The 17,918-nt window shown below is 43.9% G+C and overlaps 1 long non-coding RNA gene across 2 annotated transcripts; it reads right to left on the bottom strand.

Annotated features, from left to right (window-relative positions):
- Positions 1-628: 628 nt before the first annotated feature.
- LOC121067706 lies at positions 629-17,012 on the bottom strand. Of its 2 annotated transcripts, XR_005818394.1 has the most exons (6): positions 15,598-17,012; positions 10,704-10,773; positions 6,960-7,273; positions 6,744-6,821; positions 3,677-3,728; positions 629-2,499 (listed from the first exon to the last, which is right to left on the bottom strand). It is a non-coding gene; the product is annotated as an uncharacterized LOC121067706 (long non-coding RNA). The 2 variants fall into 2 exon arrangements; XR_005818393.1 differs by having other exon boundaries at positions 6,744-7,273; positions 15,598-17,010.
- Positions 17,013-17,918: the final 906 nt, after the last annotated feature.

Genomic DNA, 17,918 nt, shown 5'->3' on the forward strand with positions numbered 1-17,918 from the left:
CCAGGACCACCATTCATCACATCACTGATGTGCCCAGGTTCAGGTCGTGTAACCAAGCGCTTTGAGGTGATGACTTGTTGTGTGTCTCCACTTAGTGTCTCTCAACTTCAGTGTCCTCTCAAGAAGAGCTCTTGATACCTTGTGGGACATGCATGCAGTTGCTGTGCATCAGGACTTGGCTCCTGGGGTTGGGTGCTCAGTCTTGAGTCCCAAGAGCGGAGTGTGGCAGAGTAAGGATGGGGCCAGACCAGGCTGTGAGGGATGCTAAGCCAGACTGATTTGACTGCTTTCTTCATTCATCTACCAGTTATGCCATGGGTTCCCACCTGACATTGATTGAGAGCCACCTTGGGTGGTAGTGATGGCCACGAGTGACCCACATGCGTGTGGGGGGAAAAGGCCCAGGCCAGCCCAACCACCTCCTCTCACCATGAGCAGCAGGGAAGCCCCTTGCCTTCTGGTCTTGGCATCTGGCTTGCTTGGTCACTCCTGAAAAGCAAGGTGCTGACTGCTTAGCTGAACGGTACTTGAAAGTGGTGTTTTCTTATCACAAATTTGTCTGAACCCAGCCACCCTGCCAGGGGCTTTCTGGGTTGTAACACTCCCTCAGCGTGGCATAAGGATTTTCCAGACCTCTCTCTGGACAGGCAATACCGTTACACCACTGTGACTTCTACGTGTTGCCCATGATCTCAAAGAAAAATAAGATAGAGCTGCAAGCCACCTGGTGTTGTCAGGACAGGGGCCCCTTTCCTAAGAGGTGACCCTGCCTGCTTCCCCCTCTCCTGGTCAGTTGCTCTCTCTCCTGGTTAACCCTGTCATCCTTTCTGTTTGTTCAGGAGCACGTTTCAGCACAAGCTTCAGTGCTTTCCCAGTTGAAACCACAGAGGTGTTACATTCCTGAGTACTTTTGCGATGGGTCAGCCAGTGCTTGTAATTCCTACAGCTCTCTAGACCACGTTCCTGGGTTCCTGTCCACCTTCATACACAGTGCTTTTTTACAGTTTAGTCCACCTCCCTCTGAACTGGTGCGTCCCATCATTTCAGAGCAGACAAGCTAGAAGTAAGCCTGCTCCCCAGAGCAGAGCGTGTTGGACCTACCAACCTAATCTTTAGAGCATATTCCTGTTTTTCAAATTGTGACTCTGTTTATCTGTTGCCTCCTTCCCCTTTCTTCGTTACTCATGCAACTTGCATGCCTGCCCGATTCACCGAACTCCCACACCATGCAGAAACCTCGGTGCTGAAAGAGCAAGCAAGGACTGGCAGGGATGCCTGCAGTGAGGCTCACTGAGGTGAGGGCAGCTCCCAGCATCCAGCCAAGGCAGCCGTCAGCCCCTGCTCCCTGAAGAGGCAGAGCCTCCACGGTGACACCCTCAGGGGAGGCAGCAGTGGGGAGGGGGAGATAGGTTAACTCCACTTGCTGCTGGCTGCCACTTCTACACAGAGGAAGGGTTTCAGCTGAAATGCCCCTAATCCCACTGTTTTTTTCTGCTGCTTTCTGGGCCCATTACTCATAACTTTGAAGTCACATGAGGCTTGTCTCATTCTGAAGCTTGTATGTAAATGAGTGCCCAGCCTGTCTCTTGTGACTGACTTGTGTGGGAACATTAAAGCTAATGGTGCCTTTTTTTTTTTTTCTTTTCCCTTTCTTTTTTTTTTTAATACTCTGGTATTTCCCTAATGGCTTCAGGGGATTTTGACCCTCTGATGCTTTCTTCTGTCTGCCCAGCCAGACACCTCCTCAAGTTCAAGTATTTTTTTCCTTCCTGTTCTGCAAGAGAGAACTTTTATTTGGATTCTCCCTTTTTTGTGACCACTTATGGAAGTCTCTTTGCTGAGATGCAAATCATTCATAGATTGTTTTGTAAGCATAAATTTAAAACTAATATGAAACAATTGGCTTAACTACTTTCATTGCTCTGGAGAGCTTTATAATATGGTGCAGTAAAGGATTGCTGTGCCAGATGTGCTTACATATTCAGTTTGTTTATGGAAAGGATACTTTTAGATGTTTTCAGTAATTCTTCCTGATGGACCTGAATATTATCTATGTTTCTAGACTTCTCAGGGATATAACATCTGTATTAATAGGTAACATGACACAGCAAAGAAGAAAGCAGTTACTAAATTTTTATACATTTATCTTCTGATACTTCAGTGCTCTGCTGGGCAAGCCTTTGTTGTTCCATAAAGTAATGGCCATATGGGCAGGGATGGGAGCACGAAACAGCATGTCATCAGTTAGATGAAAACATTTACACTCTTAGATCTCTAACTTGGTGTGTTCCAGGAGCCCCAGGCAGGACCTAGCATGGTGGGCTTTTCAGGTAAAGCAAGAACAGAAAGGTCCTGTTGCTCCACTCAATGCCAGCTGTGATGCTCCACCTTCACACAGAAGCTTAAGACATCATATTGACAGCCTGTGAGCCAAGTACCCATCCTTTCCTCCTGCTCTTGGTTGGATTCATCTCCATCCTGTACAGACTCCAGCTCAGCCTGCAGAGCAGAAGAGAACAGTTCCGGTTATTTAAGTCAGAATGTGTTATTCGATTAGCCCGTCAGGAGTTGCTTGCCATGCAACTTAGTGTACAGCTGCCAGCTGACCCACAGGTGGCGTGGAGCAATTAGGAGTGTAATAAATGGAAATGAAAAACATTTATTTGAGTTACCGTAAATGTAGGAGTGGCCTCATATCTGCTTTTTATGTGCTTGATGGAGTCACAAGTGGTTACTCTTTTGCCAGCTGTCTCATCCTGGTGTTCCTGCACATGCTGCAAACTGTCCTAGTCTATATCACCCCATTCCTTGGAAGTGTCTAAAGTTACTTCAAAGAGGGAAAAAAAACAAAACAACAACAACAAAAAACTTTTTTTACAAAACCTGGTCCTAGTCCTACAACCTTTGGAGCAGAAATAGTGTACTAGTGACATAGCCATCAGCCTGGGGACCTGAAGAGTGAGAGGCCAGCTGAGGCCCTTTTCTGGCCACAACCCTGCCATTGAAGTCTCCTACCAGCGGAGGAGGGAGGGTGGCTATATCCAAACTGCTGTGGAGAAGGCCCCTGGCCTAGGCATCAGGTACCAGTGGGTTGAAGTGATCTGAGGCTGCCATGGCCCTGCACCCATAGCTTAAGTCAGTGTCCCTAATATTTGGTTTTGCTCAGATGCTTTGGTTGTAAATTAGAAAAGCTTTGCTTAAAGGAGACTCTGATTCTTGGGAATTGCTGTCATTTCTGCTGGGAGCAAGAAATGGCAGGTGCTCAACAGAAATGAATACACATCTGTTGGTTTTTTTCCTGTAGTAATAGTAGTTTCCAAAGTTTTTGGATTATGGATCACTGTGAAACTGATATGTTTTTGGTGCCTAAAATTAAGCATTTGCAACAATTTCTAGGTCTCACGCATCACCTGATCAATTAGGGGTTACCTTATGTTACTGATGTTGCAAATGCAGCTACAAGGCTCTTCAGCTAAATATCAGTGACTTTATCTGGAGCTGTAGTTTGGCAACTTTTTTTGTCAAAATCAGTCAAATCATCCATAACTGGGAGCTATGGCCTTTACACTGACAGTGATAGGAATGAGAGAGAAGGCAGTTCAGTGATTAGGATACACGCAGAAAAAAAGTCCCCGGAGACACAAGCTCTCTGGATACTCTAAGTTGTCCTTCTCACCTGGGAGCTTTGGCTCCTCTTCCAAACAGGCACAACAGGGACTTTCAAGTACCTATGTAAAGGAAGTAGTCTACGTTACTGAAAAAAAGTAAAAATGCTTGTGCATTCAACCTTTGTAAAACACATAGTTTAGCACGGTGATACGCTGCAAGTTTTGTCTAGGTGAGAGTCATGTGGGAGCAGCAATTGCATAATTTTTATCCAGCATACTTGAGTAGGACACAATAGTATAATATGTACAGCACCAAAATAGAAAACCACAACAGTGAGCAGTTACCATTTTAGTTTATTTCAACAGGGTGAGGCCCCTTAAAATAAGGAGTTAGCGGTACAGGTGTCTTTACATCCAGGTGCTCAGTTTCTCAGCTGCCCGTATTTAACGACCAGCGTAGCAAACCTGTTGCTGATGGGAGCAGATTCAGTGTGCTAACCTAAGCTTGTTCGGTAATCCCTGCACTGATGCTTTTTACCACACTGGTGATAAATACTGGTGGCACGAACCCTTCCCTGTTTCAGAAGGGCTGTCCTAGCTGCACATGAGGAAAGACAAAATGCTTGGAAGTGGCTTAACTGAGCTGCTACTTCGTTAACTCCGCTTTCCTTGGCCATCCATAGTTATTTTGGAGAAGACTGCTCTCACAGGGGTTATTCATCTGGCTGTTACATTGAGAGCAACACTCTAGTACCTCACAGGCCTGCCTTGCTCCTGTGTGAGTGGAAAGGCCGAACCGAGCCAGGTCGAGGCAAGCCAGGGCAAGCCAAGCAGCAACAGGCCGAGCTGAGCCATTCGGGGCCGGGCAGTCCTCCTATGGTGGCCCTGTGGCCACTGACCCCCACCAGGAGCTGTGTCAGTCCTCCATCACCATCCTCCTCGGCCTGCCGGGCAGCACAAGACCCCTGACATAGGGCTGTCGCAGCCCTGTCCCACTGAGCGCTGCTGCAGGCAACCTAGTGAACACGGTGTGGTGGCATCTCGAGTTGTCGAGATAAATGATCACTGAAAAAAAGCCTTTATATATATAAATTAAAAAAAAAAAAAAAAAGAAGTCTTTAATGTTTGTCAAACAGAAACCTGAAATAAGAGCAGGTAATTTTGCCTGGGAGTTTTATGATGACTTCTTTTTGTACTAATGTTAATTTTCAAAAACTCCCTGTGTCTAATATTGAAAGACAGCCTACGGCATGTTATCCAGACTACCCCCTCCTCCAGCCTCAGCCTCACTAAACCAAATACCATGTACGTAATCTCTCCCCCCCTCCCACCACCCCCTGACCTCTGACAGCAATGATTCTTTTTGTTATTGATTTGGGTTTTTTCTTCTCCCCCCAACCCCCCTCCCTTTTTTTTTTTTTTTTTTTTTTTTTTTGGTTAAGCCATAGTACATATACGTGTTGGGCAGGAAGTCAGATTTCCCCTGGTGAATTACCATGGGGGGGAGGGGGAGGAAGGGGGCTTAGGTTTTGTTCTCTCATTATGGCTTCATTTCAAGGGATTCATATGATCTAATATTGAGTGCATGTTGTGAGTTAGTCCAATTCCCAAAACAGTGGCTACTAAAATTTTTTTAAAAATTAAAAAGCCACTGTTCAGTAGCATGTCACAAGAAGGGGTCAAAATTCCCTTCTCATTTACAATGTAAAGCAAAGCTAGTGAGCTGGGGATCTGCTCCAAGAAAGGCAGCGCTATGCAGTGTTTTGCACTTTTAAACAAATGCTTCTATCACCCTGAGGTGCGCTGCTGATTATTGTGGGACCAAATTTGTCCATGGCATTAAGTGCTATGTAGCCTGAGATCACACAGTCAGAATTCCCACTTGCTAAAGTTAATGACTGCAGGAGTCATTTCATTTTGTCTTGTCTGACATTCATAACAGAAGAGTGTGAAGAGCACTGAAGTGATGCCTGGAAAACATTTTACTTCCACCTCTGATAACATTTATACTGATGTAAACCTTTGAGAACTGGACTGACTTCAGCGACTTTACTCCAGATATTCTGTAGGATTAGTAGGATGGGAATTTAGCCAGGCTATTTATAAAAATAGTCTCTTACTTACTTTTACGTGTTCTGGAGTAATAATAAATAAATAAATATATATTAAATTGCTGCTGTTGCAATCCACGTGCCACAAAGATACACCTATCTAAGCACACCTTATTGTGAAGTCCTCTTTTAAATATTGGCACATCTTGCACAGGTTACTTGTTACAATTTAATGGGAATAAAACATCTTAGCCTTTTCTGTGGTCCTTAATGCACAACCACTTAAAGAGCAATGGAAGTAGCCAGACTGATATTTCAGCACAATAGCTTACAGCTTATTCAGCCTGTAACGTACTACCCGCAATGAGGACAAAACTAATTTCTACTTGAGGGAGGAGATCACATTATTTTTCATTTACGTATTATTAATGCACAGCCTAGCAGAAAGAAATGTTGTTACATGGCTTTTTCATGATCACGTGCATGTCTAGACCAGCCACATTTGCCTAAAAGAAAAAAAGTCATCGTTTCCAGAGACTTTTTTTAAAAAAGGGAAGTTTGGGTGGTGGTGATAGAGCAATGAACGGTGACCCCTGGCAGAGCAGCTCTCTTTCAAGGCTGGTGTTGGGTTAGGTGCTTGGAGGCAGGAAAGCCTCCGGTGCTTGCCAGCGCTCCTGTGCGTTTGAGTCATACCAGTAGTGTGCACCATGTAAGTTCAAAATGCATTACTCAGACCAGGCAGGTTGCTTGGGCCCATCAGGCTCAGCCATACCCGAGTCTACGTGAATGTCAAACTTAATGTATTCATCACCAGAATTTTCCTCCTCTCACGCTTTCTTTTAGGCACTCAGCAGGGAAGACCTATTAAGGCAGAATTTCATATTATTGGAGTTTCACTATTGAATTAACCAACTTTCAGTTCGGTTTGCCATTTCTTCAGACTTTGAGTTTTTCTGCTCTTCCCTGCAAGGGGGCTAAGTCAGATGTCCACACTGGGCTACACTGTGCACTCAGTTCTCCTCAGGGTTTTAGTTTTCCATGTGTCTGCACATTATAAGTCGACTACAACAGCCATGTCACCCACCATGTTGAGTTACCTCACTGTCACACGTTCTTTCATCCAAGCTGGCTTTCCTCTCCTGGAATAGCAACCCACCAGCAGCTGTGACCAAGAACAAGCTGATCTTTATTGTGCAGAGCTTCATGATACTTTCCACTGCACAGCTACGCGTGCATTTATAGAAGTGTCTACACATGCTGTAGGTGGCACAGCATTTCCAGCTTCAACTCCACAAGGTACCTGTGGTTTCCCTCTGTCCTCTGATGGCTTCTGTCTCGCTGTTCCCCCACCCTCACAGTGGACCAGGGTGCTCCTGGGTCAGTTTCTGGGGAGAACAGATTCCTCTGCTTCGTGGTCTTTGGAGAAGTTGAGGATCCCAAGTGCAGCTTGTTGAAAATGTCCAGCCCCTAATGCTCCTCTTTGTGCTTGTCTTCTTCATTTTGCAGATGGCTACATCTGTAGAAATGCAGAAGTCTGGCCAAGTTCTGCAAAGGGCTTACCTTTTATATTTCATGATGTTTATCTTTTTATCTTTTTTGAGTTATCAACGCCTCCTATTTGGAAATAATTTTGAATTAAGCTCTCATCAAACCCCACCAAATATAGAAAATATAGGTAGGTTTCATCTCTCTATTTTTTTTTTTATTCTCTACATTGAAGTTTCAGCCTGTAATAGTAACATCTGTTGCATAGCTGTCAGAACAGGAATTATTCCTAACCTCTTTTTATTGGCATGCTCTTTCTGTTGTGTTTCAGGGTATTTCAACTAAATATTTTCAGCGCTAGGGGAGGTGTAACTAAATCATATTGATCATGACATATTTTTTGCAGAGTTTAAAAGAAACAAGCTATTTGAAAATACATGTTAATTTATAAATGGTCGAATAAATCTGTTTTAATACTGCAATGAGGAAAATATCATCTGTATATAAAATTAATCCATCAAAGCCTATAATAACTGGGAAATAATTGCAGGACATCAGAGAGGACAGCAAAAACAGGAGCTGATAACTTTGTGGAACCAGTAAGTGTTTAATCTATAAACTCTGTTGTTTTGAGCTGGGTGAAGCAGAGACAAGTAGACACAAGAAAAAGTACAAACAAGTTCTTTATTCTGAAACTGCATTAGAGCACTCTAAAGATAGCATCAAGGACTGCGTGGAAATCCCCTGGATACACTTTGTAATTTTTTCCGGTGAATCTCAGGATAGCAAATATGAGAGGCAAGGGTAAGTGGATGACCACAGCTGGTGTAAGCTGCACTTTGGCATTCTGCTTTTGTGGCGCAGGCACCCAGAGTGGAATTCAACTTACTTGTCCTTCTCTCCCTTTACTATAAGTAGCATCCTGATGACTAGTTCAGATGTAGATGTTTACACTGTAAAGGCGACACATTTGATGAGATATATCCCACACACTATTTCTAAGTTGATGTTTCCTCTCGAAGAAAGTTAGAAAATCAGGGCAATGCACAGATTACCCTTTACTTTGTAGCCTACTGACTACTCAGATTTTGATGGGCAAACCACAGAAACCATTAAAATGTATGGCAATTAATGCCTCCTGAAATCAACAGCTGTTAGGCATTTAAATGCCTTGCATAGCTGGGGGAAGTAACCTCTCACATCTTCCATGTATCTACTTTGTTCTGCAAGAAATTGAAGAACTAACACTCACCTAACTCACTTCAATAGTTATGAGATTATATTCATTAATGATTATAATATGATCCTGAGGTGAAAGATACAATACTTAACTAATTATACTTAATATTTCTATCTGTATTGGTGATGTACTTGCTCCCCACCAACAATGTAATTTGGGGATCAGATGAGTCCCAACTTTAGAGATTCTAGCATTTTTCTGAACTAATTTTATCTTGTTTTCTTTCAGGTACTCCATGAGATATAGAGGAACCAAGAAGAAACTTGCCCCAAAAGAACATGTAGAACAAGATACATGTCTCTGCACTAAGCAATCAGCTATATCATAAGCCCACTCTGTTATCATTTACACAGCTTACCGGTGTTACAGAAATGTATTTGAATTCCTAAATAATTCCCAGCTCAGGTGTGTTGTGTTCCCATTGTAGAAAATCGGAGTGCAGTAATATCGGAGCAGGGCTGTTTGGAGTAAGTGTTAACTGCAAGATACTTGGCATTGTTACCAAGGAAAATATATGCCGCACTTGCATTCATAATGCATTCAGGAAAACAAGATTTTCCTTTGCAGTGGTTGGAATTACATCAAAGAACTACCTGGCTCCATCACCAATTTCTCTTGTTAACTGAGCAAAAGATCTGAAATGTTGTCAAACTACATGAAAAAGTACTGGGCCACAATTCTCTGCACACCTCACTCAGTTGGCTGCAGATCATTATGTTTAGCTTCTTTGAATCATAAAGATCGAGATGTACCAGGGAATTTGTATCCAGCTTATACAATGATTAATGTTATAAACTGAGGGGGAAATAGATGACCCATTTGTTTACTCTGAGGTTTTCAAAGTTATCAAGGGAGATGAGAATAAACCATTGTGGCATGAACAAGGAAGTGAAGTGAGAAGTTCATCTCCTCTCTAGCTAGCTGTTATCTTTTTTTATTTTTTTTTGCAGTGATTTATTGCCATAATCAATGAATAAACACACTTTTTGCAGTGGAAAATGTTCCTAATAAAGATAAAATTCTGATCTCAGTGAGAACTGGGAAGTACCAGTAAAAAGTTATTAGCATGGAAAAAAAGTCTAAGCAATGAGAAATACACAGGCAAAACACCTCTTCTCCTAGCTTGCTTCTATATACAAGAACTGCATAATTCTGATTTACCCCTGCAATAAACAGTGAACACATATTGAGGTATTTGCCCATTGTGCCCCCCTACCCTCTTTGTTGTTTTTGGGATATAATACCCCTTGTATATTTGTCTGTATTAAAAAGCGTTTGTTTCAGTGGATCTAGATTGCTAATCCACCTATCTTACACTGCCTGTTTTACAGACTCTTCTGTCTCCTCCATTTTTACCGGTTTCCCAGTCTTTTTTTTTTTTATTATTATTTTATTTTATTTTATTTTATCTTATCAGTAATGACTTAATATTTTCTTCCTGGCCACAGATGAAACTGTTGAATTAAATCAAATCTGGCACTGATCTCTGCAGAAAATAACTAGAGAAGTCATGTGCTGAAGATTTCTCATTGCCAGTCTATTAATAATTTTGCCAGGATGTCAGTTCCCAGTTTAATATGTGTGCTGTTTCTGGCAGTGAGAATTGCTATATTTTTCTATCAGAATATTGTATAATATTGAATTAAATACCTCACAAAAGTCTACGTAATCACTTTTATTAACCATTCTAGTAACTACTGTCAGCTATTCATGGAATCAGTATTTAAAAAAAAAGGCGTTTTATTCTATTAATTAACTTAGAATGACATGAGCTATTTTCCTTCTTCAAACAACTGTTGTAGGATTTGTGGGTGTAAGTCGCCTTCAAGAAGAAATTATGTTAGTTACTTATATCACACAAGAACAGTATTTTCCATTGCATTAATAATTTAAGGGGAACATTAAATACAGAACCAGGATGTTTACTGAACACTTTTTCCCTGTATGTTTATAGAATTGTTTACCTCCAGAGGAGATATTTACTGCTGCTGAGATGAATTTGATGATAAAAACTTCTTTATTGCCTTTAGCTTTGCTAACCTTTGATTTTCCCTCAATGTGAGTGTAACTTGGCTAGAGAAGATATCCAAAGTGTTCCTAAGTTCATCCTTCTACATGTTCGTGTTCTCTTTCTGTAAAGTGGAATTATATTGTAAAAGATCTAATCATTTTACACAGGCCAAAAATGACCTACAATATAAAAGCTCTTCAATGTCATTAACTTTTTGTAGTCTCTGTGTACCAATTTAAACCCCATGAAAAATAAACAAAGTCAAGCCCTTAGCAAAGTTTCATGCCAGGCAATCTTTTTTTGCCTACCCTCTGTCCAAAACATGTAAACCACTGTATCTTCTGCCATCTGGTGCTCGACTTTGTGGAGTTTCAATCCCTGTATGTGGGAGAGAAGTGTTCATGCTATAAACAACTCAGATGTCAAATGAACAAATGGATGACACACAGTGTGTACTGGGTTACAGTTCAACCATCAGGTTTTGGCATTATGTGGTAATGCAAAAAGTTCCCTCCTCCTACGTGTCTGCACAATTCATCAAGCTCCACTGCCATATTCTTGCTACTGAGCTGTTCCAGCATAGCAGAGAAAATGATCCTTCAGACACTCAACCTAAAAAATATGATGGTCTTCATTTGTAGCTCCACTCAATTGTCATGTTGTACAAAGGCTAAACAAACTGCAAACACAGTTGAAAAAAAAAATCAAATGTTTTCCTATGTTAAATAAGAGAGAAAAAATGTGTTATGGGTTTCCTCCATCCGGTCACTGAAAACTTTCAGGAGGAAAGCATTAATTTTAGAAACAGCAATTCATGCATTTGTAATGAGATTTACATAGGGGTATAAGCAAAAAAGAGGTAATCCATGGGAAGTCTGTGAAGGCTTTTTCTCAAGAGCATTGTCCATTTTCTCTGAATGGCTCAGCTGAAGTTCATCTACACCAATGCAACAGCATGGGCAGCAAACAGAAGGAGCTGGAGCTTTGTGTAGCAAGCAAACTACGACTTAGTTGCCATCACTGACACATGGTGGGATCACTTCCACAAGTGGAGTGCTGCAATGGATGGCTATAAGCTCTTCAGAAGGGATTGACAACAAAGGAGGGACATTGGCATGGCTCTCTATATTAGAGGGTGTTTTGATGTTGTAGAGCTCAGGGCTCAGAATGATAAGGTCGAGCCCCTATCGGTAAGGATCGGGGTAAGGCCAACAAGCCAGACATCCTGGTGGGGGTCAGTTATAGACCACCAAACCAGGATGAAGAGATGGACAAGGCATTCCACAAACAGCTGCAGAAGTCATGCTATCATCAGCACTCGTTCTCATGGGAGACTTCAGCTTCCTAGACATATGCCGGCAATACAATACAACCCAGAAGAAGCAGTCTAGGAAGTTCCTGGAGTGTGTGGAAGACAACATCCTGACACAGCTGGTAAGTGAGCCTACTGGGGGAGTGCCCCACTAGACTTCCTGTTCATAAACAGAGAAGGACTGGTGAGAGATGTGGAGGTCAGAAGCTGTCTTGGGCAGAGCGACCACAAAATGGTAGAGTTCTCTATTCTTGGTGAAGGCAGGAGGGCGTGGTGGTTTTACACAGCTGGGCAGCTGGGCTTCCACCACAACCTCTCTCTCACTCCCCCTGCTCAAAGAGAAAGGGGGAGAAAATATGATGGAATAGGGTTGAGATAAGGACAAGTAGATCACTCAGAAATTACCACCATGGGCAAAACTGACTCAACACAGGGAGATTAATTAAATTTATTACCTATTACTAACAAGCTAGAGCAATGAGAAACTAAAAAAAAAAGAACACAAAGAACTCCTTCCCCTCATCCACCCTCTTTTATATCCTCCTCCCCCCCCCCCCCCCCCTCCCCCCCGCCATGAGCAGCACAGGGGAACTGGGAATGGGGGCTGCGGTCAGTCCCTGATGCTTCCTCTCCACTGCTCCCTCACGGTCCCTCTCTGCCCCTGCTCCACATGGGGTCCCTCCCACGGGATGCCGTCCTTCCCGAACTGAGCCTGCAGGGGCTGCCCACAGGCAGCAGCTCTTCAAGAACTGCTCCAACAGGGGTCTGTACCACAGGCAGCAGCTCCCCCCAGACCCTTTGCTCATGCATGGTCTCCTCTCCACGGGCTGCAGCTCCGGCCCAGGGCCTGCTCCTGGGTTAAAAACTGGCTGGATGGCTGGGCCCAGAGAGTAGTGATGAATGGAGTGAAATCCAGCTGGCAACTGGTCACCAGTGGTGTTCCCCAGGGGTCGGTGTTGGGGCCCATCCTCTTTAATACCTTTATTGACAATTTAGACGAGGGGATTGAGTGCACCCTCAGTAAGTTTGCAGGTGACACCAAGCTGGGGAGAAGTGTCGATCTGCCGGAGGTTAGGAAGGCCCTGCAGAGGGACCTGGACAGGTTGGATTGATGGGCAGAGGCCAATGGGATGAGGTTCAACATGGCTAAGTGCTGGGTCCTACACTTTGGTCACAACAACCCCATGCAGTGCTACAGGATTGGGGCAGAGTGGCTGGAAAGCTGTGCAGAGTAAAAGGATCTGGGAGTGTTGGTTGATGAACATGAACCAGCTGTGTGCCCAGGTGGCCAAGAAGACCAATGGCATCCCGGCTGGTATCAGGAATAGTGTAGCTAGCAGGAGCAGGGAGGTGATTGTCCCCCTGTACTCTGCTCTGGTGAGGCCACACCTTGAGTACTGTGTTCAGTTTTGGGCCCCTCAGTACAAGAAGAACATCGAGGCCCTGAAGCGTGTCCAGAGAAGGGCTACGAAGCTGGTGAAGGGCCTGGAGCACAAGTCCTGTGAGGAGCGGCTGAGGGAACTGGGGTTGTTTAGTCTGGAGAGGAGGAGGCCCAGGGGAGACCTTATTGCTCTCTACAACTACCTGAAAGGAAGGTGTGGGGAGCTGGGGGTCGGCCTCTTCTCACAGATAACTAGTGACAGGACTAGAGGGAATGGCCTCAAGTTGCGCCAGGCGAGGCTTAGGTTGGAAATTAGGAGACACTTCTTCTCAGAAAGAGTAGTCAGGCATTGGAATGGGTTGCCCAGAAAAGTGGTGACGTCACGGTCCCTGGGGGTGTTGAAGGAAAGGGTGGACGTGGTACTTGAGGACATGGTTTAGAGGGCAATATTGGTGGTATGTGGACAGTGGATTAGATGATCTCAGAGGTATTTTCCAACCTTAATGATTCTATGATTCTATTTCCCTGTCCCTCTCAGCTACAGTGTCTCCAGGTTGCAACTCCCAGGACCGAGGAAACCTCAGGACTATTTTCCTCCAAAAGATTTGGGTCTGGTAGGTCTGAAGAGGAATTTTCCTCTCTGGACACTCCATCTGGGAAGAGTATAAATGGTGCTTTTACATGGACATTTGCAAAGAGGGGGTTTCCTGTTCATGACTACAAGAGATTATAGATTTGCCTCTTTTAAAAGAATTAATTGTCAAGAAGAACCACACAAGCTTACTCCTGGGTTCGGCTGGCAGGTACCATCCTGGTGGTACAGCTACAGCTGCTATGGTAAAGCATGGCTAGGAGATGGCCTTTCCCTCTGTCTTGTGACACCTGTTCCTCCCCACCACGCTGCCTGTGGAATCTATGCTGCTGTGCCCACAGAGGAGGCCACCGCAGCCCCTCCAGGGCTGAGACGTTTCTGTGGGGAGCCATCTTCCCTCCCTGTCACCTGCTGGGGCTGGGCCTCCTGTGGGTTGGGGAGGTGGGGCAAGGCAAGAGAGCGAGCCAAGGGCTCTTGAACAATGCCAGGAGTGGATGAATCTGCTCATCACTTGTTTCCTTTTCATGCATTTAATTAGTTATTTCCATCTTCTGATTTATTCCCATTTCTTTTCCTGTACTCTGTATGCCAGCAAGCCCCAGCACTGCCCCTGTGTCCTGGGGGCCAGTGCAGCAGGATGCACTGGTGCCAGGTTAGAGCTAGCGTACCTCCTGCTGCTGGGGGACAGGGGCAGCCCCACATGGCAACCATGCATGGCTCAGCTTGACTTCCATCACTTCCCCCAGCATGACCTAAAATACAGCCCAGTATCTTTAGGATGCGTGGAAAAAACTCTTGAAATCTCTTTGCTGCTACCACATATAGAGCCTAGCAGAATCTCTTGGGGTTTTGGTTTTTTTGTTGCTCGTTTGTTTGTTAGATTTTACCTCATTTCCTGTGAATTTTGAAAGAAAAAGTTTCAAAAAGTCCCCAGGCAAGCATGTTTCCAGCACGGGAGGAAGAAACTCAGCGGTGCCTGTCCTGCCCAGCCAGGCCGCTCACTCATGCCCAAGCCGTGCAATGAAGCGTGAGCTAGGCGCAAGTTTCTAACCACTGATACCACCCCATTCACCCACAAGGACACAACTTTATGCCTTTAAACTCTGGTTCATCCATTTCATCCGTTCTCAAAATGATTCTACAGAGAGTTAGAGGTACAAGCCTGGATAAACACATTTATACCACACCGGTCACGTGGGACAGACAGGTGTGCAAGACTGTGCTTACCCTTGCTCACAGCAGTGAGCCAGAGCATCTGTGTGCCAAATATTTTCAGGCTTTGTAATTTAAAGGAAACTGCAATTACAAAAAAAAATAAAAATAAAAAATCTGTAACTGATTTTCTCTGAAAAACTGTGATCAGGGTAAAGAAAGAAAGCATAGTGTTTTGCTGATTTTCTTTTTTTTTTAACTAAGATTGCAGCTCACCATTGTAAAATTACCTCAGTCAAAACAACATCGCCCTATCATTGTATATAATGTCAAAGCCTTAACATACAGCTGTTGCCTGAGACAATACAGTATTACTGAAAGGCTGGTTAAAAAAGGACAGTGTATATTTATATTGTACCTTGCCTTCTTCTATAAATAAGTTACCTAACCAAAGCAAATAGTGAGAGGAAAATGAGATCTTGCTTACAGCATTATTTATTTTGTCACCAAAATTAAGTTTACCACATAAAGTTAATAACTGCAATTTAAAGACATCATCTCACTGAATAACAGTGAGAAACAGGAAAAGATAAGTCACACCACACCCAGAAACCACGCTTGCATAGTCACAGAATAACCTGAGTTTCCTGAACAAATGACAGGTGATTTTTTCCAACCTTCAGATAGTCATTTTTGTCCTCCTAATTCTGGCTTAATCAAAAACCACATGTGAAAATCTTAAAAAATCCACCCTTAAGTACTCACCCAGGCTGGACGAGTCTGTTCTCTATGCCCACTGGCAGTGCAGGGGCTCACCTCAGCAGAGGATCTCCCCCTGTCTCACCTCCTCCTCCCTGCTAAGGATGCTGCGGTGGGTGGGATGCTTTACCACTGGACCACCTAGCAGATCGTCTACTTCTGCTTGGATCATGTCCAAATTCCTCTAATCAGAGGAATACGAATATAAAAGCATGTCCGATGTCATTCCATCAATACCCACTTGAGAGTAATCAGGGATGACTTTAAAAAATGTCCCCTACTTTTCCCTTGCCTATTAATTACACAAACTCCTCCTCCCCTCCCCTTGTCAGTGAGACACAGGGGAAACTAGCCACTGGTGATGACTTATCTGCAGAGATTTCATGTGGCTTGTCATCACAAGACTGGGTTTAGCAGATCATGCAGCTGTTTTGCTAAACAGAGTGGTTTATTCTGCCTTTGCTCACTTTTTTTTTTTGTCCAAAGTATAACATTTGCACAGATATGTGTTTCAAAAAAAAAAAAAAAAAAGAAAATTCTATCAACTTCTAGATGGTATCTCTACTGTCTCAACCCTCACTACTGTAAAATCTAAGTTGGAAGTTTACCATGATTCATGCAACCTCTTCCTTTCCCACGTGAAAATAGTTCTTGTTCCTCAGACACTTTATCTAGGAGTCTCTCACACGTCTGTGTACCTGAGGCTCGAATGCTTGTACATAAGTCTCAACTGTTCTTTATTTCAGCTCAGGGTCAGATGTTTCAGACATCACTCATACTTCCAGCCACATCTCTCCAAGTAACGTGACAATATTGTCATATTTTTCCAAAACGTCATGGGGTACTTCCATCCATTTCAAAAGCTGTCACTGCCAGAAAACTTCAGATGGGAATCAAGCCTGTGGCTGGAGCCAGCACATCACACACACCATCTGATACCCCCAAAGGATGCCTTCAGTTCCCACCACTCCACTGTCATCCAGGGGCTGGCAGATCTCCACAGCTTTGCCGTGTGCATGGTCTCCCATCTGTTTTGGCGTCCTGATGTCTTCATCTCTGTGCTTTCCCCTGGCAGAGTCTCATTGCTGCCTGCCTGTGCTGGGAAGCCACTGCATGTGCTGAGGACCCCGAGTCATCAGGGCAGTGCCTGTGGTCAGCACAGCTGCTGCCGTGCAGTGAGAGTGCTGTGACATAGCTGGCTGAGAAAAGTTTCCTTGTGGGCAGATTCCCCTTCCCAGTTCCTCTTTTAGCCATTTTTTTTGCCTTCCCCTCACTCATCACAGCCTCCTCCTGTCTGCTTGGCCAGCAGCCTGCCCGCCTGCTGCCTGTGTGCTGTCATCCCTGGTGCAAACAAGCACCACAATTGCTTTGTGAAGCCCACAGGACTTCACAGCTCTCATGTAATGACATGAAATGTTTGAAAATAGCTAAAAGACACGGTTTTTTGTGCCACATGCTTTTTTATTTTATTTTATTTTTTAATTTATAAGTAATTTGCTGTGGTGCTTGGTGGAAGTATTTGTAAACATGGCTGTAGAGCAACCACAGCATTTTGTCCCCAACTAACCATTATTCTGTACCAGGTGAAGGACCAAGGACAAAATGTTGCAGAAGTCCACGTTCCTGTTAGTACACTGATGAGGACAAGCCACCATTAGCAAGAAAAACGGTGGCATGGATGTGGCTGAAAGACTCTGCTGTCTTGCAGTGCTTCTCTGCCTCTTTAAGAAACTATCCAATCAAGAGGGAAGGCGTGTTTGATTTTTTCTAGGAGGTTATTTAGGGCTGCCTGTTGCATAATTAAGAAATGTTTCCACCAAGTGATTAGCAGCCTACCCAACTGTGTGTATCTTTTATTCACCTTCTGCTTGGGAGCACACCCAGGCTTTGTGCTTTATATTGAGCTATTTTCACCTTTTTTGCTGCAGCTGTTTTCAATGGAAAGTGCTGAAAATGCTTCTCCTCTGCCTAATGGTCAAGGAAAGAAAAAATATTCCTTAGACTTGCCAGAGAAACAGTTCAGACACCTGTAGTCCTTTACAGGTTTCTTTGATACCTGCCTTTTGCTGAGGAGGCATCTCCTCAGAGGCACACATGCCCTTTCTCCCTCCCTACCTTGGACAGACTGGCAGCATGCCCCTATGCTGTTCTGTAGAGCCCACAGCCCATGCGGGTCCTTCAAGACCTGCTGTGTTCTGCTTAGGTGATCACGGCTTTAAATGGCGTGAGAGCCTGGGAGAATTGTTCCCTCAAGAACCACTTCCTGCCATTACTCTGTACTTTTTTTTCCTTTTTTTTTTTTTTTTTTTGGCTTGAGAAGAACCATA

Source organism: Cygnus olor, chromosome 3, assembly GCF_009769625.2.
Source record: "Cygnus olor isolate bCygOlo1 chromosome 3, bCygOlo1.pri.v2, whole genome shotgun sequence".
Taxonomy (NCBI): Eukaryota; Metazoa; Chordata; class Aves; order Anseriformes; family Anatidae; genus Cygnus; species Cygnus olor.